The sequence below is a fragment of the Lagenorhynchus albirostris genome, chromosome 2 (genome assembly GCF_949774975.1).
Source record: "Lagenorhynchus albirostris chromosome 2, mLagAlb1.1, whole genome shotgun sequence".
Taxonomy (NCBI): Eukaryota; Metazoa; Chordata; class Mammalia; order Artiodactyla; family Delphinidae; genus Lagenorhynchus; species Lagenorhynchus albirostris.
Window position 1 is genome coordinate 159959023 of NC_083096.1, and position 20769 is coordinate 159979791.

The following is a 20769-nucleotide window of genomic DNA, read 5'->3' on the forward strand; positions in this document are numbered from 1 at the left end:
AAAAGTGTTAGGCACGTGGTAAATGCACGATAAATGTCTGCTGAATCTGAATCCTTCTGAGAGGAGCCAAATTCAGCCCCTCTCCTTCCGCGGGGTGGGAAACGTGCGGATGCCTCCACAAGGAGCTCAGGTAGGGGAGATGCTCTGTGCCTCCCCACTCCCCCGCCCTCCCAGCCGTTGCCGTGGCCACCGGTTCAGGCCCGGAGCAGCACCTGGGCGTGTTCAGCCCAATCCCCGCCTTTCCAGAATGACCATTGGCTGGAGACGCCACGTGATGCACGCTGGTATGCTAATATATGGTAATCGCCCCCACGCCCCTCCTCCCCGGGCCTTGGCCGAGTAGCCAGCAGGGTGCGCGGCGCCGAGCCGAGGGGGCGGGCTGAGGGGCGGCCCCCGGGAGAGAGCGGCCAGGTGGAGGAGGAGCGCGAACGCGACCGCAGGTAACGGGCGGGCGCGTGCGCGCTGGGGCCGGCTCGCGGCGGACTTGCAGCGCGCGGGGCACTTGGGCCGCAGCTCTGCCGGCTTAACCCTTTGGGCACCCAGCTGTCACGGCCGGGCCGGGCCGCGCGGGGCGGGGCATTGCCGTGGGCACCGGCCGGCAGGCGGCGGCGGCCCGACCCGGGATCCGCGGTGGAGGCCGAGCAGCCCAGACCGGCGGATCGACCGGCCGCACCGCGCCCGGGGGCCGAGACGCAGCCGAGGCTAGGGCTGCGGGGCAGCTCCGAGGCCAGGGCTTGCGGGAGGCTGCGGGGTAGCTGCTGAAGTACCAGCACTCGCGCTGTTTCTCGGGTCGTTGAGCCCCTCCCGCGCAGAGGCCCGAGCCTCAGCAGCCCGTGGCCTTGCGCGGCCTGCGTCTCCTCCGCGCATCCCGCAGAGTGCGAGGAGACCCAGGGGTGGGGCCTGACCTCGGCGCCCCCTCCCCAGCCGCGACCTGACAGTCCAGCCGCCGGCACTTTTGACCCGGAGTCAAGCTGGGGCCCCGGTGGGACGAAGGCAAGAGTGGTGCTTGGGGGCCACCAGCCAAGGGACCTGGGGATTGTCGGTGCAGGGAGGAGCGGACAATCCCCTAAAGGAAAGGCAGGCCCCATGATTTGCCAGGTTTCAGAAGGAGGGATGCCCAAGAAAGGCACTGGCCCCTTGTTTTCTGTGCTGGGTGATGACCTGACACTCATGGGAAAAGGTCACTGCTGGACACCTGGATCGGGTCTGTCATGTCCAGAGGAAGCGGCTGTTTTGCGTGAGTTTCTAACAAATTTTTTATAAGGCCAGGATTAAATTCGTCTTTCTCCCTCATCCTCCTCCGAGGTCTGCTACAGGAGTGTGTTCTTTTAATTACCCACCCCCCTCACCACCAATTCACTAAGATTGGTGGCAGCATTAGGCTTACAGTGTAATTTAGCTTTCACTACAATAGAAATGGTAGGATGGGCCATGTGCCACTAATATTAAGCTTGCCCTGGGAGCTTCTCGGAAGTGTGTGTGTGTGGGAGGGGGGATGTTTCTATCACCAGTGCAGAGGAAAAACTGGCTAATGTGCCAGTGATATCAGTAGAATTTCCTTTATGAGGCTAAAGTCCTTTCTTCTAAATCAAGGAAGAATGTGGTTACACATGCAAAGTACCAGGAACCAATTTGATTTTTGCAAGTGAAGTGCAAATTGCACTTTCATGTTGCTCTTGATGTCTTTTATCACACAACAACAAACTCTTGCTGCTTGCCAGGCACTCTGCTATGTCTTGGGGATGCAAAGATAAATAAGATAATTAGTCCTTGTCCTCAAAGAAACAGTGGGAGAAACAGAAATAAAATTGCCAGTAAAAGTGATAACAGCATAATAGATGTGTACATGAAGAAGCACAGAGGAGGGAACAATTAACTGTCTGAGAGGATCCAGGAAGGCTTTCCAGAGAAAAACATGTTTAAGGTCTTGAAGGATGAATAGGAGTTTGCCTTGCAGAGAATATTGGGAAGAACAGGAAGGGCAGCCAAAGCAGAGGAAACTGTGAATACAGACACTTAAGGAGCATGGTATCTCTAGGCAATGGCTTTATAGTGCAGCCATGGCCTTTTTCCTTTCTCGATAAAGTAACCTAGAATTTCTAATTCCCACCACATTTTCCAGTGAAAATGCGTCTGTAGCTCCAAGGTAGAGGGGTGGAAAACTGGGCATAGGTATGGCGCTAGAGGCATCATCCCAGGAGGGCAAATCTAAACCATACAATAAGGGAGTAACATGGGTCATAGCCAGGGAAGCCATGCTGAATGTCAAATCTGTGAGGTCAGATTTGTGAGACCTTGGGAAATGAGTAAGCAGATCAGAAGCTGGAAGGATCTGGACTGTGATATGGGTCAGGACAAGCAGTTTGGGACTGAGACCATGAATCATGCAGAGGTGATAGAACTTGCTGTTAGTGGTGCCAGCCCTGGAGAGCGGGGGCTGGATCTGACAGCTTAAAGCAACTGCAGAAAAGGACAGCACCATCTCTTCAATAGACTATTTCCAGTACTTCCTTCTTTCTGTTCTCTTTCCCTCCTTACTATTATCGTCTTTTGATCCAGTTTCCACTCGTGATTCACTTTTACTAGGCTTCTTTTACTAAGGTCTTAGCTACCAGAGCAAAGAAAATCCTGTTCTGCTGCCTTAGCCTCCACTTCTAGAACTATAGATAGTCCATTTTACCTCATAAGCCATCAATTCAGCCAGCCTATTTTTACTTCCTGACCATTTGGAAACAGAGCAAGGATGGGCCCAGACGTGGTAAAGTAGACCTCATCCCCAAAACTCACCTAATGTTTGATTCAGATAACAGCCTTTTAGCTTTGCTTGAACCAAAATTTATTTTTAGAATGGATCATGGTGAATTTTTGGCAAATACCCCATCTTGAACTCAATTACAGATCAAGCCTCATAAAGAACGTGACACTGGGGGGATATGCCTAATGTGGTCTGCTGAGATTGACAATTCCTAAGTGCTGGAGAATCACGGGTGCTATTTAAGCAGTCTTCTCAATCAGCATGTTTACTGAGCACCTGCTTGTGTGTAAATACTGTGCTGTATTTGTGCTTTGGAAGAGATAGGAAAATGAGAGGGATAGTGTAGTCCGGGGATTATTCTCAGCTAAACAAGGATTCAGATCCCAGTTCTATCAGTTACTTGCTGTGTGACTTGGACATGTTATTTGACTTTGTTTCTTTATCTGTAATAATGCCACCTACTTCGTATACTTGTGAGGATTCAGCGTAAAGCAATTCTTCTGTAAATTTTCAAAGTGCTAAAGGTATGATATTATAGGAGTTGAAAAAAGAGAAAGATCATTGTGGACTATGATTATCCAGGAAGGCTTTTTTCAGAGACATGGTGGATTTTGTTATATAGAGAAGGAAAGTGGGAGGGATTTCTAGATGGGGAAAAAAATGTTCATAAAACACAGGACCGGAATATGGAAGAAAGTTTTCAGGGGTCAGTTGATAAAACTGACCAATGTGGCAAGATCAGAAGGTTTAACTAAAGAAGTTGTAAGATTGGAAGGGTTGCTTGAAGCCAGATTTTAACAGGCATTAATGCTGAACTAAGGAGTTAGAACTTTATCCCGTATGATGGAAAGTCTGAAGATGTTTGGTTAGGGAAGTGTGTGCTTATAAAAGTAGTATTTTATGAAGATTCTCAACAACAATGTGGAGAATAAACTTTAGTAGGGATAGAAAGAACTGTACAACCAATTAGCAGGTTATTTGAATAGTTTAGATATGAGGGGGATAAGGGGTTGAATTCGGGTGATGGCAGTGAAAATAGAAAGAGATAGGTTCAATGAGTATTATAAAGGAAACATGAAAGGACTCTGACTGATAGATATGGAGGACAAGAAATTAGGAAGAATCAAATGTAGCCTTGAACATAGGTGACAAGATCAACAGAAATAGGACAGACAGAAAGAAAAGGCAGTTCGGGAGAGAAGAGGAAAAGCCAAGTGCTAGATCTCTTGAGGTGATACTGGAATTTATAAGTGGATGGATCCCCCAAATATTTGGAACTGGTGGGGGGGCCTAGTGTTCAAAAGAGAGAAGTCAGAGAGTCTTATACGTAGGTGATAATTGAAGCCATGAGATTAGCTTAGTTCCCACTTAGTTGTTAGCGGTATAACAGCATAGAAATAGAGGTGTAGAGGACCAAGGCTGGAAAGTGGAGATTGCCCACATGCAGGGAGGTAGGAAGAAGAAATGGGGTCAGTATGGTGAAAAATAAGGAATATCAGAGAAGCAGAAGAACCATCTCATTTATTCACCCAACGAATGAATTCTCTTCACGATCATTTATTTATGTACCTGATAGATGCAAGGCCTATTAGACATGCTCTTAGCCGTGAGGGTATAGTATCGCAGAAGTGAAGCAAAGAGAGGGTTTCGAGCTGGAGGGATTGGTCAGCAGTATGAAATGTTACAGAAAAAGTTGGGAAATGTCCATTATATCCCAACAGGGATCATTGGTGACTTTTTGAAAATAATAGCTTCAATTCCATGGGGGATGGCCATAGGGATATTAAATGCCAGATTAAAGAGGATGGGGTCATGAGATGTGGGTAAGAAATGGAGACAGCATGTAGATCACCCTTTGTATGTTTGGCAGTAAAAGGAAAAGAGAGAAATAAGAAAGAGGTTAGAGAAGGCGGAACAGTCAAGCAAAAGATTTGCTGTTCCCTACCTGCTTCATTAATTTAGTTGCCCTAATATATCATTCTCATTCTTTCATATCCTTGATAGCAGTTCAGCAATTCATTTCTTAAACTTACTGCTTTGAGATTTACCTGCACGTTTCATTTAACAATAATAAGATAGCTACCATTTATGGAGTGCTTACTGTGTGTTAAGCACTTTGTATACATTCTATTCATTATCCCATTTAATCCTCACAGTACAGGATTACAGCCATACAACCTCTTGGAAACATGGAGCGGCTAAATAAACTGCTATGATTGCATAATTTTTTAAATAAATTTATTTATTTATTTATTTTTGGCTGCATTGGGTCTTCGTTGCTGCACACGGGCTTTCTCTAGTTGCAGCGAGCGGGGACTACTCTTCATTGTGGTGCGCGGGCTTCCCATTGCGGTGGCTTCTCTTGTTGCAGAGCTTGGGCTCTAGGTGCGCGGGCTTCAGTAGTTGTGGCACACAGGCTTCAGTGGTTGTGGCTCGCGGGCTCTAGGGCACAGGCTCAGTAGTTGTGGCACATGGGCTTAGTTGCTCCGCGTCATGTGGGATCTTCCCAGACTGGGGATCAAACCTGTGTCCCCTGCATTGACAGGCAGATTCTTAACCACTGCACCACCAGGGAAGTCCCTGCTCACATAAGTAATGAGGGGCAAAGATGGAATTTGGACCCAGCTCTGACTCTCAAGCTCAACGAAAGGACCATACTATGCTGTCCCTGAAGGCAGGGCCAACTTCATGGGTATGTGACCTGTGTCGCCTCCCAGGGCCCTGCATTTATAAGGGCTCCACACTCAGTTTAATGCTCTGTTGTTGCTGTCTTGAAATTCTTAATACTTTTTTAACAAGGTGACCTGCTGTTTCGTTTTGCACTGGGCCCCACAAATTATGGAACCAATTCTACCCGAAGGTATCAATATTCCCTCCTAAAGCTGGGAAAACATTTTGTGCTGTGTAATTCCTTTTGTTTGCATAGCCTAAAGTCCTTGCTGCGTCATAGTACATGATCACATTTTCCTGTCTTCTCATTTTGGACTCCTGGTATAAAGGGCAAAAGGGGGATATTTGGAATTTCAAGTATAGAGCCAGTATGAAGAGTAGAGAATAAAGAGGCAAGGAATTATTTACCCAGAATGGCTTCTGGAAACTCACCCATCATATCATGAGAGAATTATTGGATAGAGTTACTGTCCTGATTGTGTTGTTACTCCCAATTTAAATAAGAAATGGTTAATTTCTATTTCTTGGGTAGTCACATATTCCCAATTGGTAGGAAGCTAGGAAGACCATTTCTCAACCTACTGAAACAGAAATTGGGGTTGAACAGGTATAATACAAATTGCCCTGATCTGATGCCTTTTTAGCCAGACTGGTGCCCATACCAGGGACTGTCCAGCAGGTTTGAACCATGTGGCTCTGTTCACCACATTTGCCTTGAATGTTCATGTCCCACTCTTCCCTTTTTGGCCCATTCTATTCCTTCATCTACCTGTATGGATCATGAAAACGAGAAGCGCTTAATTCTCCATATTGTCTCTCACTTTTGCTTTATAATCACTACTTGGAACTGACAACAAACTAAGTTTTTCTGGTTTTCATGGTTATTGCTCTCTCAAAAATAGCATTTACTCATCCCCAGGCTCCTCCCACTCCGGGTCTCTCTGAGTAATCATTTGACCAGGTGCTGACCAAGTCCTGACACCACTTGATACTAGCTGACCACATGACCAAGTCCTAACACCTAGATTCCTTTGCATAGGTTATCAGGCAAGATTGAGTTTTTGTTGCCATCACCAGCGTCATTCACATCCCAGAATAAGAGTGCTTACTCTCACTTTCTGTCCCCATCATGGATCAGGTGAGCCTAAGAATATGTGAGATTAAAAGTATGAAGAGGGCTTCCCTGGTGACGCAGTGGTTGAGAGTCTGCCTGCCGATGCAGGCCACACGGGTTCGTGCCCCGGTCTGGGAAGATCCCACATGCCGCGGAGCAGCTAGGCCCGTGAGCCATGGCCACTGAGCCTGCGCGTCCAGAGCTTGTGCTCCGCGGCGGGAGAGGCCACAACAGTGAGAGGCCCGTGTACCGCAAAAATAAATAAATAAAATAAAAATATGAAGAAATTTAGAGTATGCCCTATGGTGTACATCATGAAAGCGTCTAAGCAGCCAGGTGTTCTCTGTGGTCTCCTATTTGTGCTGCTGGCAGAGCCTCCATAAGGCTCTGTAGTAGTCATTGCTATGGAAAAATTATCAAATTTATCAGCTTAAAACAACAAACTTCTGTGTCTTTTAAGATTCAAGTATTGTGGGGCTTCCCTGGTGGCCCAGTGGTTGAGAGTCCACCTGTCAATGCAGGGGACTCGGGTTCGAGCTCTGGTCCAGGAAGATCCCACATGCCGCGGAGCAACTAAGCCCGTGTGCCACAACTACTGAGCCTGCGCTCTAGAGCCTGTGAGCCACAACTACTGAGCCCAAGTGCCACAACTACTGAAGCCCACGCGCCTAGAGCCCCTGCCCTGCAACAAGAGAAGCCACCGCGATGAGAAGCCCGCGCACCGCAACAAAGACGCAATGCAGCCAAAAATAAAATAAAAAGATAAATAAATTAAAAAAGAAAAGGTTCAAGTGTTACATCTCAGAAGCATTTCCCAACTCACTTTTAATGAATTAGTATCCTTCCTCTCTGATCTTCTGCTACGCTTTAACATCTCATTATAGCACTTACCACATTGTTGTAATTGCTAAGGACTCTGTCTTTTCCTATCCATAGCTTCAATTCCTAAAACTGTTCTTTGAACATAGCAGATACTCAATAAATGGTTGTTGAATATACTTAAGAATGGCTTGTACCTTTATATACTTTTTACTCTATTCTTTAGAAAATATATGTATACTGTGAAGTAACTGGCTTTATGCCCTACGATAAATACAGCCTTCATCTCCCTATCTAGAAGCTCATGTATCATGGTTGTTGAAGGTGTAAAGAAAACATCGTAGAAGTCAAAGCCTTCTTGACTTGCCAGCTTGCCTTCTCCAAGGAGGACTTCTTGAGCTTGTTTCTGTCTGTAAGTCCCTGCTCCATCCATACTCTGAAACCAATTCTGGCCCTTGTAGGAAATTATATAATGAGCCCCTAGCCCAAAGATACTTGATTCAATAACGAAGCCAACATTGGTTCGCTAGCTAAATATCTTTATGTAAGCAGGATCTGGGTCTGACTTATCCACTGCTATATTCCCAGCACCAAGCACTGTTAGATGCTCAATAAATACTTGGCGAATGAATTAATGATGCTCCATTCTCAATATTCATATCCCATTCCTTCACCCAGGTCCTGAGCTCTGATCACCCAGAATCTTAGGCCCGAGTTCATCATTTCACAGGGCTCAGACTTTCTGTGTTGGTCCTTGACTTATCTCTTCCTGCACCTTATCACAGCTGATCTTGCTTAACTCAGAACTAAGTAAGGTACCTCTTCCTCTCTTGATCTTCCTATCTAATAATATTGGCCAGATGCCCTTTAGGAGAATCTTCTTTTCCTTACCTATAGCCAGAAATATCCAGCATGCATATTTGATGTGTTTTAAAATTTTTGAACTGAAGAGAATTACATTCAGTTTTGGCCAAAAGCCGAGTTCCAAGATTTTGTAAGTCTGTTCAACTGATTAACTTGTAAGCTTCAGCAGTTCAATGCAAATTAGTTTTTATACCAACCGGCAAATCAAGGGAGGGGAGGGAATTAAGTGAGTGTGTAAATATGGTTACCAGGGAAACTTTTCCTGACAGAAGAGGGAACCTCACAGGAATTTGTGCAGGCCCAAGAAACCAATGTAACCTGACCTTTCTGTGTTCTCTTTCTGATGGGGGAAGAGAAGGACATAGAAACCATGGGTACAGATAAAGGTGGCTTTAGGCTTTTCTAGAGACTTGAGGAGTTAAGTTCTCCCTCTTGAAGCGGGACTGAATATTTTCTCTAGGGGAAAGGTGACTATTATAAGGCACCCGTTCCTTCTGAGGAAACATCTGGAAATGCGGAGCTTCTCTGAAGCTGTCTGTGAAATAGTTTTCATTCATTCAACAAATATTTATCCAGCAGGGAATATGCCTATAAGAGTTGGAGAACAATATGAGGTTATTGTACTGCACCTAGTGGATGTTCCTTAAATTTTGTCTAAATTAATTTTTTGAGTGGAGGGTGATATGGACTTAAATATTTAATGCTTTTTTAAAGCATAAATTTCTGTAGAAAAAGCATAAACACAATTGTATCTTCTGCCGCATCTCTATTCCTGGATGATCACTCCTGAGAAGAACCTAACTCGTTGATCCATAAAGCCACACCCCAAGGTGGATGTCATCTAGTGACAGTGTCCTCTAAATTGTAGGTGTCGTACAGTGAAGGACAGATCCATCTCCACAAATCCATCTCCTTGATGGCCCAGATCACAAGAGAACCTTCTGATTTTAGCTAAAAACGGTGGGTGGTTTAAGGTCTATTCTTGGCTGTAAAATGCATTTGGATTGAAATGTGCAACACTGCCCCATACCCGAGGCCTACTGTTCAGTGTCTCTTTTTATACTTGAATATACTGGAGTTTTGTACTGTACACGGTACCTTTCACTGGGCTGCAGAGAAGCAGTAGAGGGTCATGGTTAACAGCACAGACAGGAGAGCCCGCCCTGCCTCTACCCTTCATTAGCTGTGATCTTCACAGCCCTTCAAATCTTCACCCTCTTTGTGTTCCATCTTCTTGTGTATATGGAGATAATAATAGTACCTGCCTGGAAGGATTGTAGAATTAAACAAGTTAATACGTGTGAGGTGCATAGTAAGTACCTTTTACTATTTCCTGTGACCTCCTGGATATAGGGTCGATTGCATTTCAAGGAGGAGACTGTTGAGATACAGAAAGGTATGATAACTTCCCCAGAGTTGTACACTAAATTTGGGCTCAGATGATTTTCATCCTTAATTTAGCACTGAAAATTCCCATTCTACGTAGTAAGAGACAGAGAAAATGAGAATTAGAGTATGAAAGAGGAACTTGGCTTTTGGAGCATTTTGAAATAGGGGTTACTTCACAGAAGATGGGGACACTAAAGTGTATGAAGATGAAATTGCTTTCTCAAAGGCACAATGAGTGTGAGAAATGGTTGGGAATAATATAAGATAGGGACTATCATACTGGGTCAGGCCTGTAGTATATCCAGCCTCAAAATCTGTCTCTGATCATGGTAACAAGGGACAATTAGAGGGGAGTTTTGTAGCTGCCATCAAGATAAAACCTTCTAATTATAGGGATGGACCTACTCATCCCTAAGTGTCTTTTAGTATCCTGCCATGTCTTGTTCACCCAAGTATTTAAGCTTTATTTCTACTTTTGGTCTTTAAAATCTGTTCGTTTTTTCCACGCACACTTCTAAAGCTTCTGTACCCACATACTAATAGCTAGGGATATGAAGAAGACTCGAACCCAGTCCTGGCAGCCCAGAAGTTTATGAGGGAAGACAGACATGGAAATATCGATTATGGTATCGTACTTAGTGCCATAACAGAAGAATAGACAAGGTGTTTTGAAAGCTTAGAGGGGGGATCACCCAGCTCTGCTTAGAAGTGTCACCTTCTGGAGAAAGATACATTTGAGATGAGGAGTCCCTCAGGCAGACAGAGCACCTCAGAGAGGAGGGGCGGCATGTGCAAAGGTGGGGCGTGTGTGTGAGAGCATAGTACACATGGGGGGTTCCAGTAACCCCACATGACGGGAGCATGACGTATGACTCGGGCAGGGGCAGAAACAGGCTGAAAAGTAGGTCGGCGTCAAACACAGAAGGCTGGTTTCCAGGCTAAGGAATTGGGACTTCGTGTCAGAGGCCATGGGCAGCTGTTGAAGCGTTTCAGGAGAAACGTGATCAGATTCTTTTCAGAGCCTCACATCCCCAGTGTGGAGGCTGGTTTGGACAGGAGTGAGACAGGAGACAGAACCCTGGGATGAGAAGGGAACCTCTAGCTCAGCTTCTCCTCTACTGCCAGTATTTTTACTATTGCATATGTACATTTACATTTGTTCCTTCAACCCAGATTTATTGATGACATGCAGGGTACTGGGCTAACTGCTAGGGATGTAAGATCAACAACCATCCGTATCTTGGAATGGCTTGCAGTGTTTTCTTTGTCCTGAACCAAAGCTTTCTTGAGTTTTGAGCTTTCCTGGTCTATCTTCTACTTCATCTCAGTCCCAGTGCTGGTGTCTGGGGTGTAAAAAGGAGTTGGTGTGTGTTTATCTTGTCTGTACTCTTCATCATTTACTGTCCCCATCATACCTCCTTCCTCTCAATCCTCTCATCTCTCCAGAGCGCAAAGTTCCAATCATTTAATGAATTCCTGTAGAAAATGAATCTATTACATCCCTTTTTTAGACTTCGCTATTTAAATTCTTAACTTTCTCTTGTTTCCCCCAAACCTCAAGTGCTGTATGTTAGCACCCTTGGTCACACATTAAACTCTTTGGACCCTACTTCCTGTCCTTTACTGGCTTATAAAATCCTTACTTTCTTCATTCTTCTTTTCTTGTTTCCTCAAAGATGTACATACCAGAATTGCAGATTGCATTATTGACTTTGCTTTTTCTTTGTGGTGTTAGGGCCTTTCACCCATGAGATCACAGTCCTTAAAGGGAAAACTCCTCTACCCCTGAAAATTAATAAATTGAAGATGAGATGATATTTCTATTTGTAATAGAATAGAAGATAGAGTTTTATGAGAAAGAGTAGTATTTATTACATAATAATAAATTATGATTATAATTTACCAAGTACTTATTTCATATGCTAATTTCCATGCTAGGACATTATGTGAGTTCTTATTTAATCCTCACAGCAACTGTAGGAGGCAGGTACTCTTATTACTCCCATTTTACAGGTGAAGAAACTGGCTCCAAGGGGTGAAATGATTCGTCCACCGTCATATCACTAATACAGGCAGGTCTCGAACTCAGGCCTGTCTGATTCCAGAAGCGAAGTTCTTCACTACTGTGTAGTGCAGGGTAAACGTGCAGGGTTTGAGAGGGGGTACCCACGGTCATTAAGAGTGAGCCAATTATTTTCAACCTTCCTTTAGTTATAACTATCATCATCAAATCTAGTTTCTCCCAATTTTCTTGATTTTAATAGTCATTTTAATAAGCTATTTTATTTGGATCACAAAACGGCAAAATAAGTTTCTAGTAACATTCGCCCCTCCGCAAAAAGTCTGTAATGTTTATCATAATTTTAGAGGTTTGAGTTTGCATGTTATGTTATAGAGGTGTTATAGTTCACTGTGGATGCTATACTGACGGTTTTGGGACCTACCTCCAGGTGGATAGATTGTGCCTTGGAATATATTTGCATATCCTAACAGGTTTGTTGTAGAGAGAACTAAATGTCCTTTCTAAAAAATTTTTTTTAATTTTTATTGTAGAATTGTTGATTAACAATGTTGTTTATGGGCTTCCCTGGTGACGCAGTGGTTGAGAGTCCGCCTGCCGATGCAGGGGACACGGGTTTGTGACCCGGTCCGGGAAGATCCCACATGCCGCAGAGCGGCTGGGCCCGTGAGCCATGGCCGCTGAGCCTGTGCGTCTGGAGCCTGTGCTCCGCAACGGGAGAGGCCACAGCAGTGAGAGGCCCGCGTACCGCAAAAAAAAAAAAAAAAAAAAATGTTGTTTATGTTGTATTTCCACACAAGATCAATCTACCCCTGGTGATGAGTGTAGCAGGCTGAATGATGGCTACCCAAAGATAATTAGGTCCTAATCCCTGGAACCTATGAACAATACTTGTAAGGAAAAAGGGTCTTTGCAAGTGTGATTAAGTTAATGATCTTGACATGGACAGATTATTCTGGATATCTGAATGGTCCCTAAATGCAATCACACATGTCCTTATAAGAGAGAAGCAGAGGGAGAGTTGACACACACAGGACATAACATAACCACAGAAGCAGAGATTAGAGTGATGTGACCACAAGCAAAGGAAAGCTGGCAGCCACTAGAAAGTGGAAGCGTCCAGGAATGGATTCTCCCTGAGAATTTCCAGTGGTGTGGCCTTGCCAACCCCTTGATTTTATCCCAGTAAAACTGATATTGAACTTATGGCTTCCAGGACTATGAGGCAATGAATTTCTGTTGTTTTAAGCCACAGAGTGGTAATTTGTTATGCCAGCCACAGGGAATTAATATAAGGGGAATAGTTACCTCTTGTACTACTTAGTTCATTTTGAGGGCAAATATCATGACTTAATAAAGGTGACAACCAACTAATATAATGTATATGATAATAATTATTTCAGCAAAAACTTGTGTAGTGCTTACTATGTGCGAGGCACTATTATAAGCATTTAAATGTATTTACTCATTCAGTCTTCATAACAACCACATGAGGGGGTTTCTATCATTATCTCCATTTATAAATGGGAGCTTTGAAGCACAGAAAAGTTAGGTAACTTGACCAAAGTTATATAACTAGTAAGCAGTGGGTCTAGGACCTGAACTCAGGCACTCTAGCTCCAAAAGTCCACTTTGCACTTGGGAGGTATTCAACAAAGGACACTGGGACAATGTCTAAAGCCTTTTCAAGCCTCTGGCCGCTTCCTCTCCATGTTTTCCGCTGTGTTCACTGCATTTGTCTTCCTCCATGTGTTGTGTTGTTTGTCTTCCTCCATGTCCTTTATCTTTAATATCTTTTCTTTTTTAAAAAACATCCCTGTGTGGTTTTGGTATTAGAGTACTTCAGGTCTCCTAAAAGAGTAGGTAAGAGTTTCCTTTTTCTATTTTCTGGAAGAGTTTATATAGAATTGGTATTATTTCTTTCTTGAATCTTTAGTAGAATTCACCAATAAAACCATCTGGTCCTGGAGTTTGCTTTGTGGAAAGGTTTTAACCAAGGATTCAGGCTCTTTGTTAAATAAAGGGCTCTTCAGGTTATCTGTTTTTGCTTGAGTGAGCTCTAATAGCTTGTGTCTTTCAAGTTACCCATTTCCCCTAAGTTGTTTACTTTACTGTCACAAAGTTCATGATATTACCTTATTATCCTTCTAATGTCTGCAGAATCTCTTTCATTCCTATTATTGATAATGTGCCTTCTCTCTTCTCTTTTTCTCTTCAGTCTGACTAGAGGTTTATCCATTTTATTGATCTTTTCAAAGAACAAGCTTTTCATTTTGTTGATTTTTTTCTCTATAGTTTTTCTGCTTTCTATTTCATTGATTTCCACTCTAGTTAATGTAGAAACTGAAATTAATAATTTGAGATCTTTTCTAATATAGATGTTTAATGCTCTAAAATTTCTTCCGAGTAATGTTTTAGCTATATCCTATAAATTTTGATATGAAATGTTTTTCATTTCATTTGGTTCAAAATATTTTCTAATTTCCCTTGTGATTTCTCCTTTGACCCATGGATTACTTTGAAATGTGTTGTTTTGTTTCCAAATAATAAGATTTTCTTAATAGCTTTCTATTATTGATTTCCAATATAATTCTTGTTCAAGTCTTGAACAAGAATTCTTGTTCAAGACTTCTATATCTTTATTAATTTTTCTGACTACTTGTTTTACCAAGTACTAGGACAGGAGAATTGAAATTTCTAAAACTGTAAATTTTTCTTTTCCTCTTTTTAGTTCTATCAGTTTTAGCATTATGTGTTTTGAAATTCTGACGCTGAGTGTATACACATTTAGGATCGTAGGTCCTCTTGATGAAATCACTTTAAAATAATCTTCTTTTTCCCTGGTAATATTCTTTGTTCTGAAGTCTACATTGCCCAATATTGATTTGGTCACTGCAGCTTTCCTATGGTTTTTGTTTACATGATATATCTTTTCCACCCTTTTACTTTGTGTGTGTGTGTGTGTGTGTGTGTGTGTGTGTGTGTGTGTGTGTGTGTGTGTGTGTGTGTGTGTGTGTGTGTGTGTGTGTGTGTGTGTGTGTGTGTGTGTGTGTGGGGTACGCGGGCCTCTCACTGTGTGGCCTCTCCCGTTGCGGAGCACAGGCTCCGGACGCGCAGGCCCAGTGGCCATGGCTCACGGGCCCAGCCCCTCCGCGGCACGCGCGATCCTCCCGGACCGGGTCACGAACCCGTGTCCCCTGCATCGGCAGGCGGACTCTCAACCACTGCGCCACCAGGGAAGCCCCACGCTTTTACTTTTAACCTATATATATGTGTGTGTGTGTGTGTATGTGTGTGTGTGTGTGTGTGTGTAAATATATATATAAGTATATATATGTCTTTTTTTTTAATTGGGGTATAGTTGTTTTACAATGTTGTGTTAGCTTCTACTGTACAGTGGAGTTCCCTGTGCTATACAGCAGATTCTCATTAGTTATCTATTTCATACATATTAGTTAGTATATGTTTGTCAATCCTAATGTCCCAACTCATCCAACCCCCTCCTTTCCCCACTTGATGTCCATACATTTGTTCTCTACGTCTGTGTCTCTATTTCTGCCTTGCAAACGGGTTCATCTGTACCATTTTTCTAGATTCCACATTTATGCATTAATATACGATATTTGTTTTTCTGACGTACTTCACTCTGTGTGACAGTCTCTAGGTCCATCCACGTCTCTACAAATGACCCAATTTTGTTCCTTTTATGGCTGAGTAATATTCCATTGTATATATGTACCACAGCTTCTTTATCCATTCGTCTGTCGAATGGCCATCATCAAAAAATCTACAAACAATAAATGCTGGAGAGGGTGTGGAGAAAAGAGGACCCTCTTGCACTGTTGGTGGGAATGTGAATTGATACAGCCACTATGGAGAACAGTATGGAGGTTCCTTAAAAAACTAAAAATAGAATTACCATATGACCCAGCAATCCTTAAAAAGCTAAAAATAGAATTACCATATGACCCAGCAATCCCACTACTGGGCATATACCTAGAGAAAACCATAACTCAAAAAGACACATGCACCCCAGTGTTCATTGCAACACTATTTACAATAGCCAGGTCATGGAAGCAACCTATATCTCTTTATTTTTAAAGTGGGTTTCCTTTAGAAAGCATTTAGTTGGGTCTTCCTTTCTAATCCAGTATGAAAATTTCTGCCTTTTAATTGGGATGTTTAAACAATTTACTTTTATTGTAATTATTGATATGTTTGGGTTTAAATTGACCATCTTGCTGTTTGTTTTCTATTTATCCCATCTGTTCTTTGTTCCTTTTTTCTCTTTTTTGCCCAAGTTTGGATTATTTACATTTCTTATTTATGACTTCATTGTATCTTTATGATCGGTTTATTGCCTATGTCTTTGTTTTATCTTTTTTAGTAGTTGCTTTCATGTTTATGATATACATCTTTAACTGATCCTTGTTTATCCTCAAATAATATTAAATCACTTTATGTATAGGGTAGAACTTTAAAACTATATACTTCCATTTATCCCCTCCTGTCCTTCGCACTATTATTATATATTTTATTTAATATGTTATTTTTGTGTTAAATAATCAGTTAACTTTTCAAAATAAGAAAACATGACTTTTTTATTTATCCACTTATTTATTGTTTGGACACCCTTTTTTTTTCCTTTGTGTTTCCATCTTTTATCAATTTCCTTTAGCCTAAAGAACTTCTTTTAATATATTTGGTAGTTCAGGTATGACAGAATTAATTCTTTCAGTGTTTTTCTGTTTTAAAAGTTCTATTTTACCTTCATTTTGAGAGAGATTTTTGCTGAGTAAAGAATTCTCAGTTGATGGGTTTTTTCCCTCTAGGGCTTTAAAGATGTCTATTCATTGCCCGCTGGCTTGAATACTTTATGATAAGAAATATGCTTTAATTCTTATCTTTGGTCCTCTGTAATGTGTCTTTTTTCTCTGGCTGCTTTTAAGATTTTCTTTTTATCATTTTGGCAATTTGATTATGATGTTCCTTGGAATTGTTTTCTTCATATTTATTCTTCTTGGATTTGAGCTCCTTGGATCTATGGGTTTATAATTTTCATCAAATTTGGAAAAATTGTAGCCATTATTTCTTCAAATTTTTTTTCTGTCCCCTTCCTCTCCAGATCTCTTTTCTTTCAAAAACTCCAAATTCATGAATGTTATATTGCTTGATATTGTCCCACAGACCACTGATGCTTTGTTCATTTTTATTCTGTCTAATGTCTATCTGTGCTTCATTTTGGATAGTTTCTAATATGGTGTCTTTAAGTTTACTGATCTTTCCTTCTGAAGTTCCTATTCTATTGTTAATCTAATTCAGTGTATTTGTAATTTCAGATGTTATAGTGTAGTCTCCAGATGTTTAAGTTTTTTTACATTTCCTTTCTCTTGTCCTCATGTTTGTTTTCCTTTACTTTGTGTGGAACATATTTATTAAAGGTGTTTTAATATCCCTGTCTGCTAGTTCTTCCATCCTTGTCATTTCTGGGTATGTTTTTATTTATATTGTTTTCTCCTGGTTAATGAGTTTCTTTTCCTGCCTGGTAATTTTTTATTGGATACTGGACATGGTTAATTTTATATTCTTGGTTGCTATATTTTGCTTTGGAACGTAGTTAAGTTACCTGGAATCAGCTGGATCCTTTCAGGGATTGCTTTTAAGCTTTGTTATGGTGGGTCCAAAGCAGTCTTTATTCTAGGACTAATATAGCTCCCACTGCTATGACAATACCCTTCTGAAGATTCTATCTAATTCCTTAAATGTTACAAGGTCTTTCTACTCTGACTGATGTGAACACAAACTATTCCCAGCCCTGTGTGAACTCTGGGAATTGTTCTCCTAACTTCTTTATAGTAGTGTTGAGTAGTTTCCTCTCATGAGTATGAAAATCTGTACTCAGCCAAAGATTCCAAGGAGGCCTGTCTATAAATATAACTGCGGAGTGTGTGCCTCTCTGTCTCTTTCTCCTTCTCTCTGTTCAGCACCCTTCTCTGTGGTTCTCTGTTTCACAAATTCTAGCCATTTTGACCTCCTGGATCTCTCATCTCAGTCTCTTCAGCCCAGTGAGACCACTGAGCTCTGTTTGGGTTCCCTGTCCCTGCGATGCATCCTGGAAACTCCTCCAGGCAATAAGCTGACACAATCTCAGGGCTCACTTTGTTTCTTTTTTCTTAGATCACAGGCCTGTATTGTCTGTCAACCAGTGTCCGAAAGACATTGCTTTATGTATTTTGTCCAGTTTTTTAGTTTTTTGAGGCAGGAGAGTCCCTGTTTCTCCAGTTTTTAAGTGAAAGTCTCTAACATCTTTTCTAGGGACTTTACATATTGATTGTAGGTTCCTTTCTTTAAAGAAACTCTGTCACTTCAGACACGGTTTTTGGATAGTTAAAAAGCAGATCTGTATTTAAAGTAACAAAGTCATACATCTAGATAAATCAAAATAGTGTTTAGGGGATTTAGAGACTAATTCATTGTTATTAGAATGGCAGGGAGTCAAAAAGGAATTTCCAAATAGGGCTGAGGCTGCCCAGATGGTGATTTACTGAGGTTCCATGGTTGTACAGAGCTGTAACCAGCTCAGTCTTGGCTTTAATAAGCCCTTTAACTGCCCTACTATCTGTTTAAATTCCTTCTTTATCGATGGTCTTCAGTGTTTAAATGTTCAGTTTCATGCCTCATCCCAATGTTCAAACAAGGAGTAAAACAGTCGGAACTATTGAGGTAAAGATCAAAACTACAGTGAGAAGGTCAGACAAAGAAAACGCTAATAGTGTTTAAACTGTGGAACCCTCCACCAACTACTGACCCAGAATTAATATTTTTCTCGAAGTCCTTGCTGCCCACACTGAAAATAAGTGAAGCCAATTACAACAGTCTAGCCTTGGGCCAGGTTATGGGCAATAAATCAAGCTCAACTATTAACCTTTCGTGTGTGTGTGTGTGTGTGTGTGTGTGTGTGTGTGTATGTGTGTGTGTGTGTGAGAGAGAGAGAGAGAGCACGCTAGCGAACATGGTGGCAGGGGTGGGGGTAATACATGTGCAAATATACATGCTCACATATTTATTTAGCATCTTACGTGTGCCAGGCATCTCATTTAATCTTCACAATAACCCTATAAATTTGGGTTTTAGGTATTACATATTAGGTGTTCAGTGAAAAAGCTGAGATCCAGAGATACCAAATGACTTGTTCAAGTTTTTCCATCACACCATGCTACTTCTCGCAATGCCATACTGTATTCCCCTCAGTAGCACCATAATTCTGTTGTCAGTAGGCCATAAACACAGCCTTGGGCCATTCATGTTGCAATCATGTACTCTGGGCCACAAGAGGCATTGTAAGACAGAGTTGGATGGATAATCGGTATCTTTCATTAGAAAAAGAATTTAAAGTTCATAATTTACGTAGAGTAGAACAAAACAACAATAAGGCAATAAGGACAGTATATTATTTTCCATATAGGCCAATTTAACCAAAAAAGCGTGATACATTCGTAATACCATACCACCTGTCACTCAAAGACAGACCTTTTAGTTTGAGGTTGTAGTCACTATTAGCAAAGCCTGGCAGTGTTTGCAACTCTGTCTTTTAAACTTATGATCTTCATAAAGAGCCTTCATATTTGAGATTGCTGTCATGGAGTGGTTTTTCTGTGGTTGTTTTCCAGCTACGCCAAGTTCATATAATTTTATCTGCTTTGCTGGCAGCTTCCTTGATTTAGCTCATGACGAAGCTACCTCAGTCTCCTGCTGTAGTTTTCTCTGCCTATGCCCTCTCCAGTGTTGGTAGACTGGCTGTATTTCAAGACTTCAGTATTTGATAGTAGGTTCAATAAATACTTGTAATTTAGCAATGCTAGTTATCCTATTATTCTTGCTATTTCTGGTACAACTTTGATTATAACTACTTAAAACTCCATATGTAAAGTCCCTGATGATAACCCAAGCTTCTTCTTTAAAGACATAAATGCTACCAGTCTTTACTTTGTCTTATGGATATCGGTGCCTTACTTTTGAAGTCTACACCAGTTTTTAAAATTCTGTTTTTGAATTTGTCAGTGAACATGCTGTCCTTCACATACAAGAATGATGGTCCTGATGCATCATAGTACTCTTTCAAGTTTCGTTTTCTACTACTAGAGATAAGCTGCACTGAACTTGAGCATGTGCAACTTATCTGGGTTGGGGCTGGGTAGGGTACATATATCTGAGCTGTATTAGCGAGGTTCTTTCCAGTGTGAAATGCACTAGCCTGTATAAGGATTAGATCTACAGCTTTGATTTTATTAGACAATCAGCATTCATGCTTTTTATATAGAGAGTGAGGACTAGAATTCACATCTTATTTTTTTCTACCCCTTCATGAAAATTTAGGGTAATCGAATAGAAGAAGAGAAATGACGTTAGTGTTTGGGTATCTGTGTATAGTAACACCTTGATTATTAAGTGACCATATAAGTAATAGTTTAGAGGAACGCTCCAGGGCCAGACTACCTGGGTTTGAATTCTGGCTCCTCTATTACTATTTGAGTCACTTTGGTCAAGTTACTTTACCTCTTTCTGTCGTTGTATCCTGTGACTTTGATAAATTCACTTTAGTGCTAATAGGGTTTTTTGGTAGACTCCTTAGGACTTTCTACAAATACAATCATTGTCTTCAAATAAATACAGTATTACTTCTTCCTTTCCAATCTCTATGCCTTTTTTCCTGATTTATCTAGAACGTCCAGTATAATATTGAATAGACAATTGAATTGTCGTTACCGGTCTTAGGGAGAACACATTTGGTCTTTCACTAAATAAATATGATGTTAGCTGTAGGTTTTTGTTACGTGTCCTTTATCAAATTGGGGAAGTTTTCTTCTATTCCTAGTTTGCTTAGAGTTGTCGCGATAGGGTATTGAATTTTGTCAAATGCTTTATCTTCATCTATAGTGATCATCATATGATCATCTTTATTGTATTGATCTGGTGATTTCCACTGATTGATTTTTGAATGTTAAATTTTTTCTTAATGTAAAAACAAGGAAATAGAGATATTCCATACATATTTCTGTGCATTTTGGGGGGAACTGGCAATATCTTAAGGTAATTTAAAATCTCTAGGCTTATTCCCTAGTTGTCTCTCAATTATAA

At 41.4% G+C, this 20769-nt stretch overlaps 1 protein-coding gene across 6 annotated transcripts in view; it reads left to right on the top strand.

The window, feature by feature from the left end:
* The first annotated feature begins 330 nt into the window (after nt 1-330).
* The window catches only part of PHC2 (polyhomeotic homolog 2), a 102817-nt gene continuing 82378 nt past the window's right edge, over nt 331-20769 (top strand). For 2 of the 6 annotated variants that reach the window (XM_060140623.1, XM_060140628.1), the window contains exon 1: nt 598-1237. The gene's annotated coding sequence lies outside the window, so the exon portion shown is untranslated. Of the gene's footprint in view, nt 441-597; nt 1238-2720; nt 2759-20769 lie in introns of those variants that run through there. The other 4 variants (XM_060140624.1, XM_060140627.1, XM_060140629.1 and 1 more) reach the window with 4 other exon arrangements.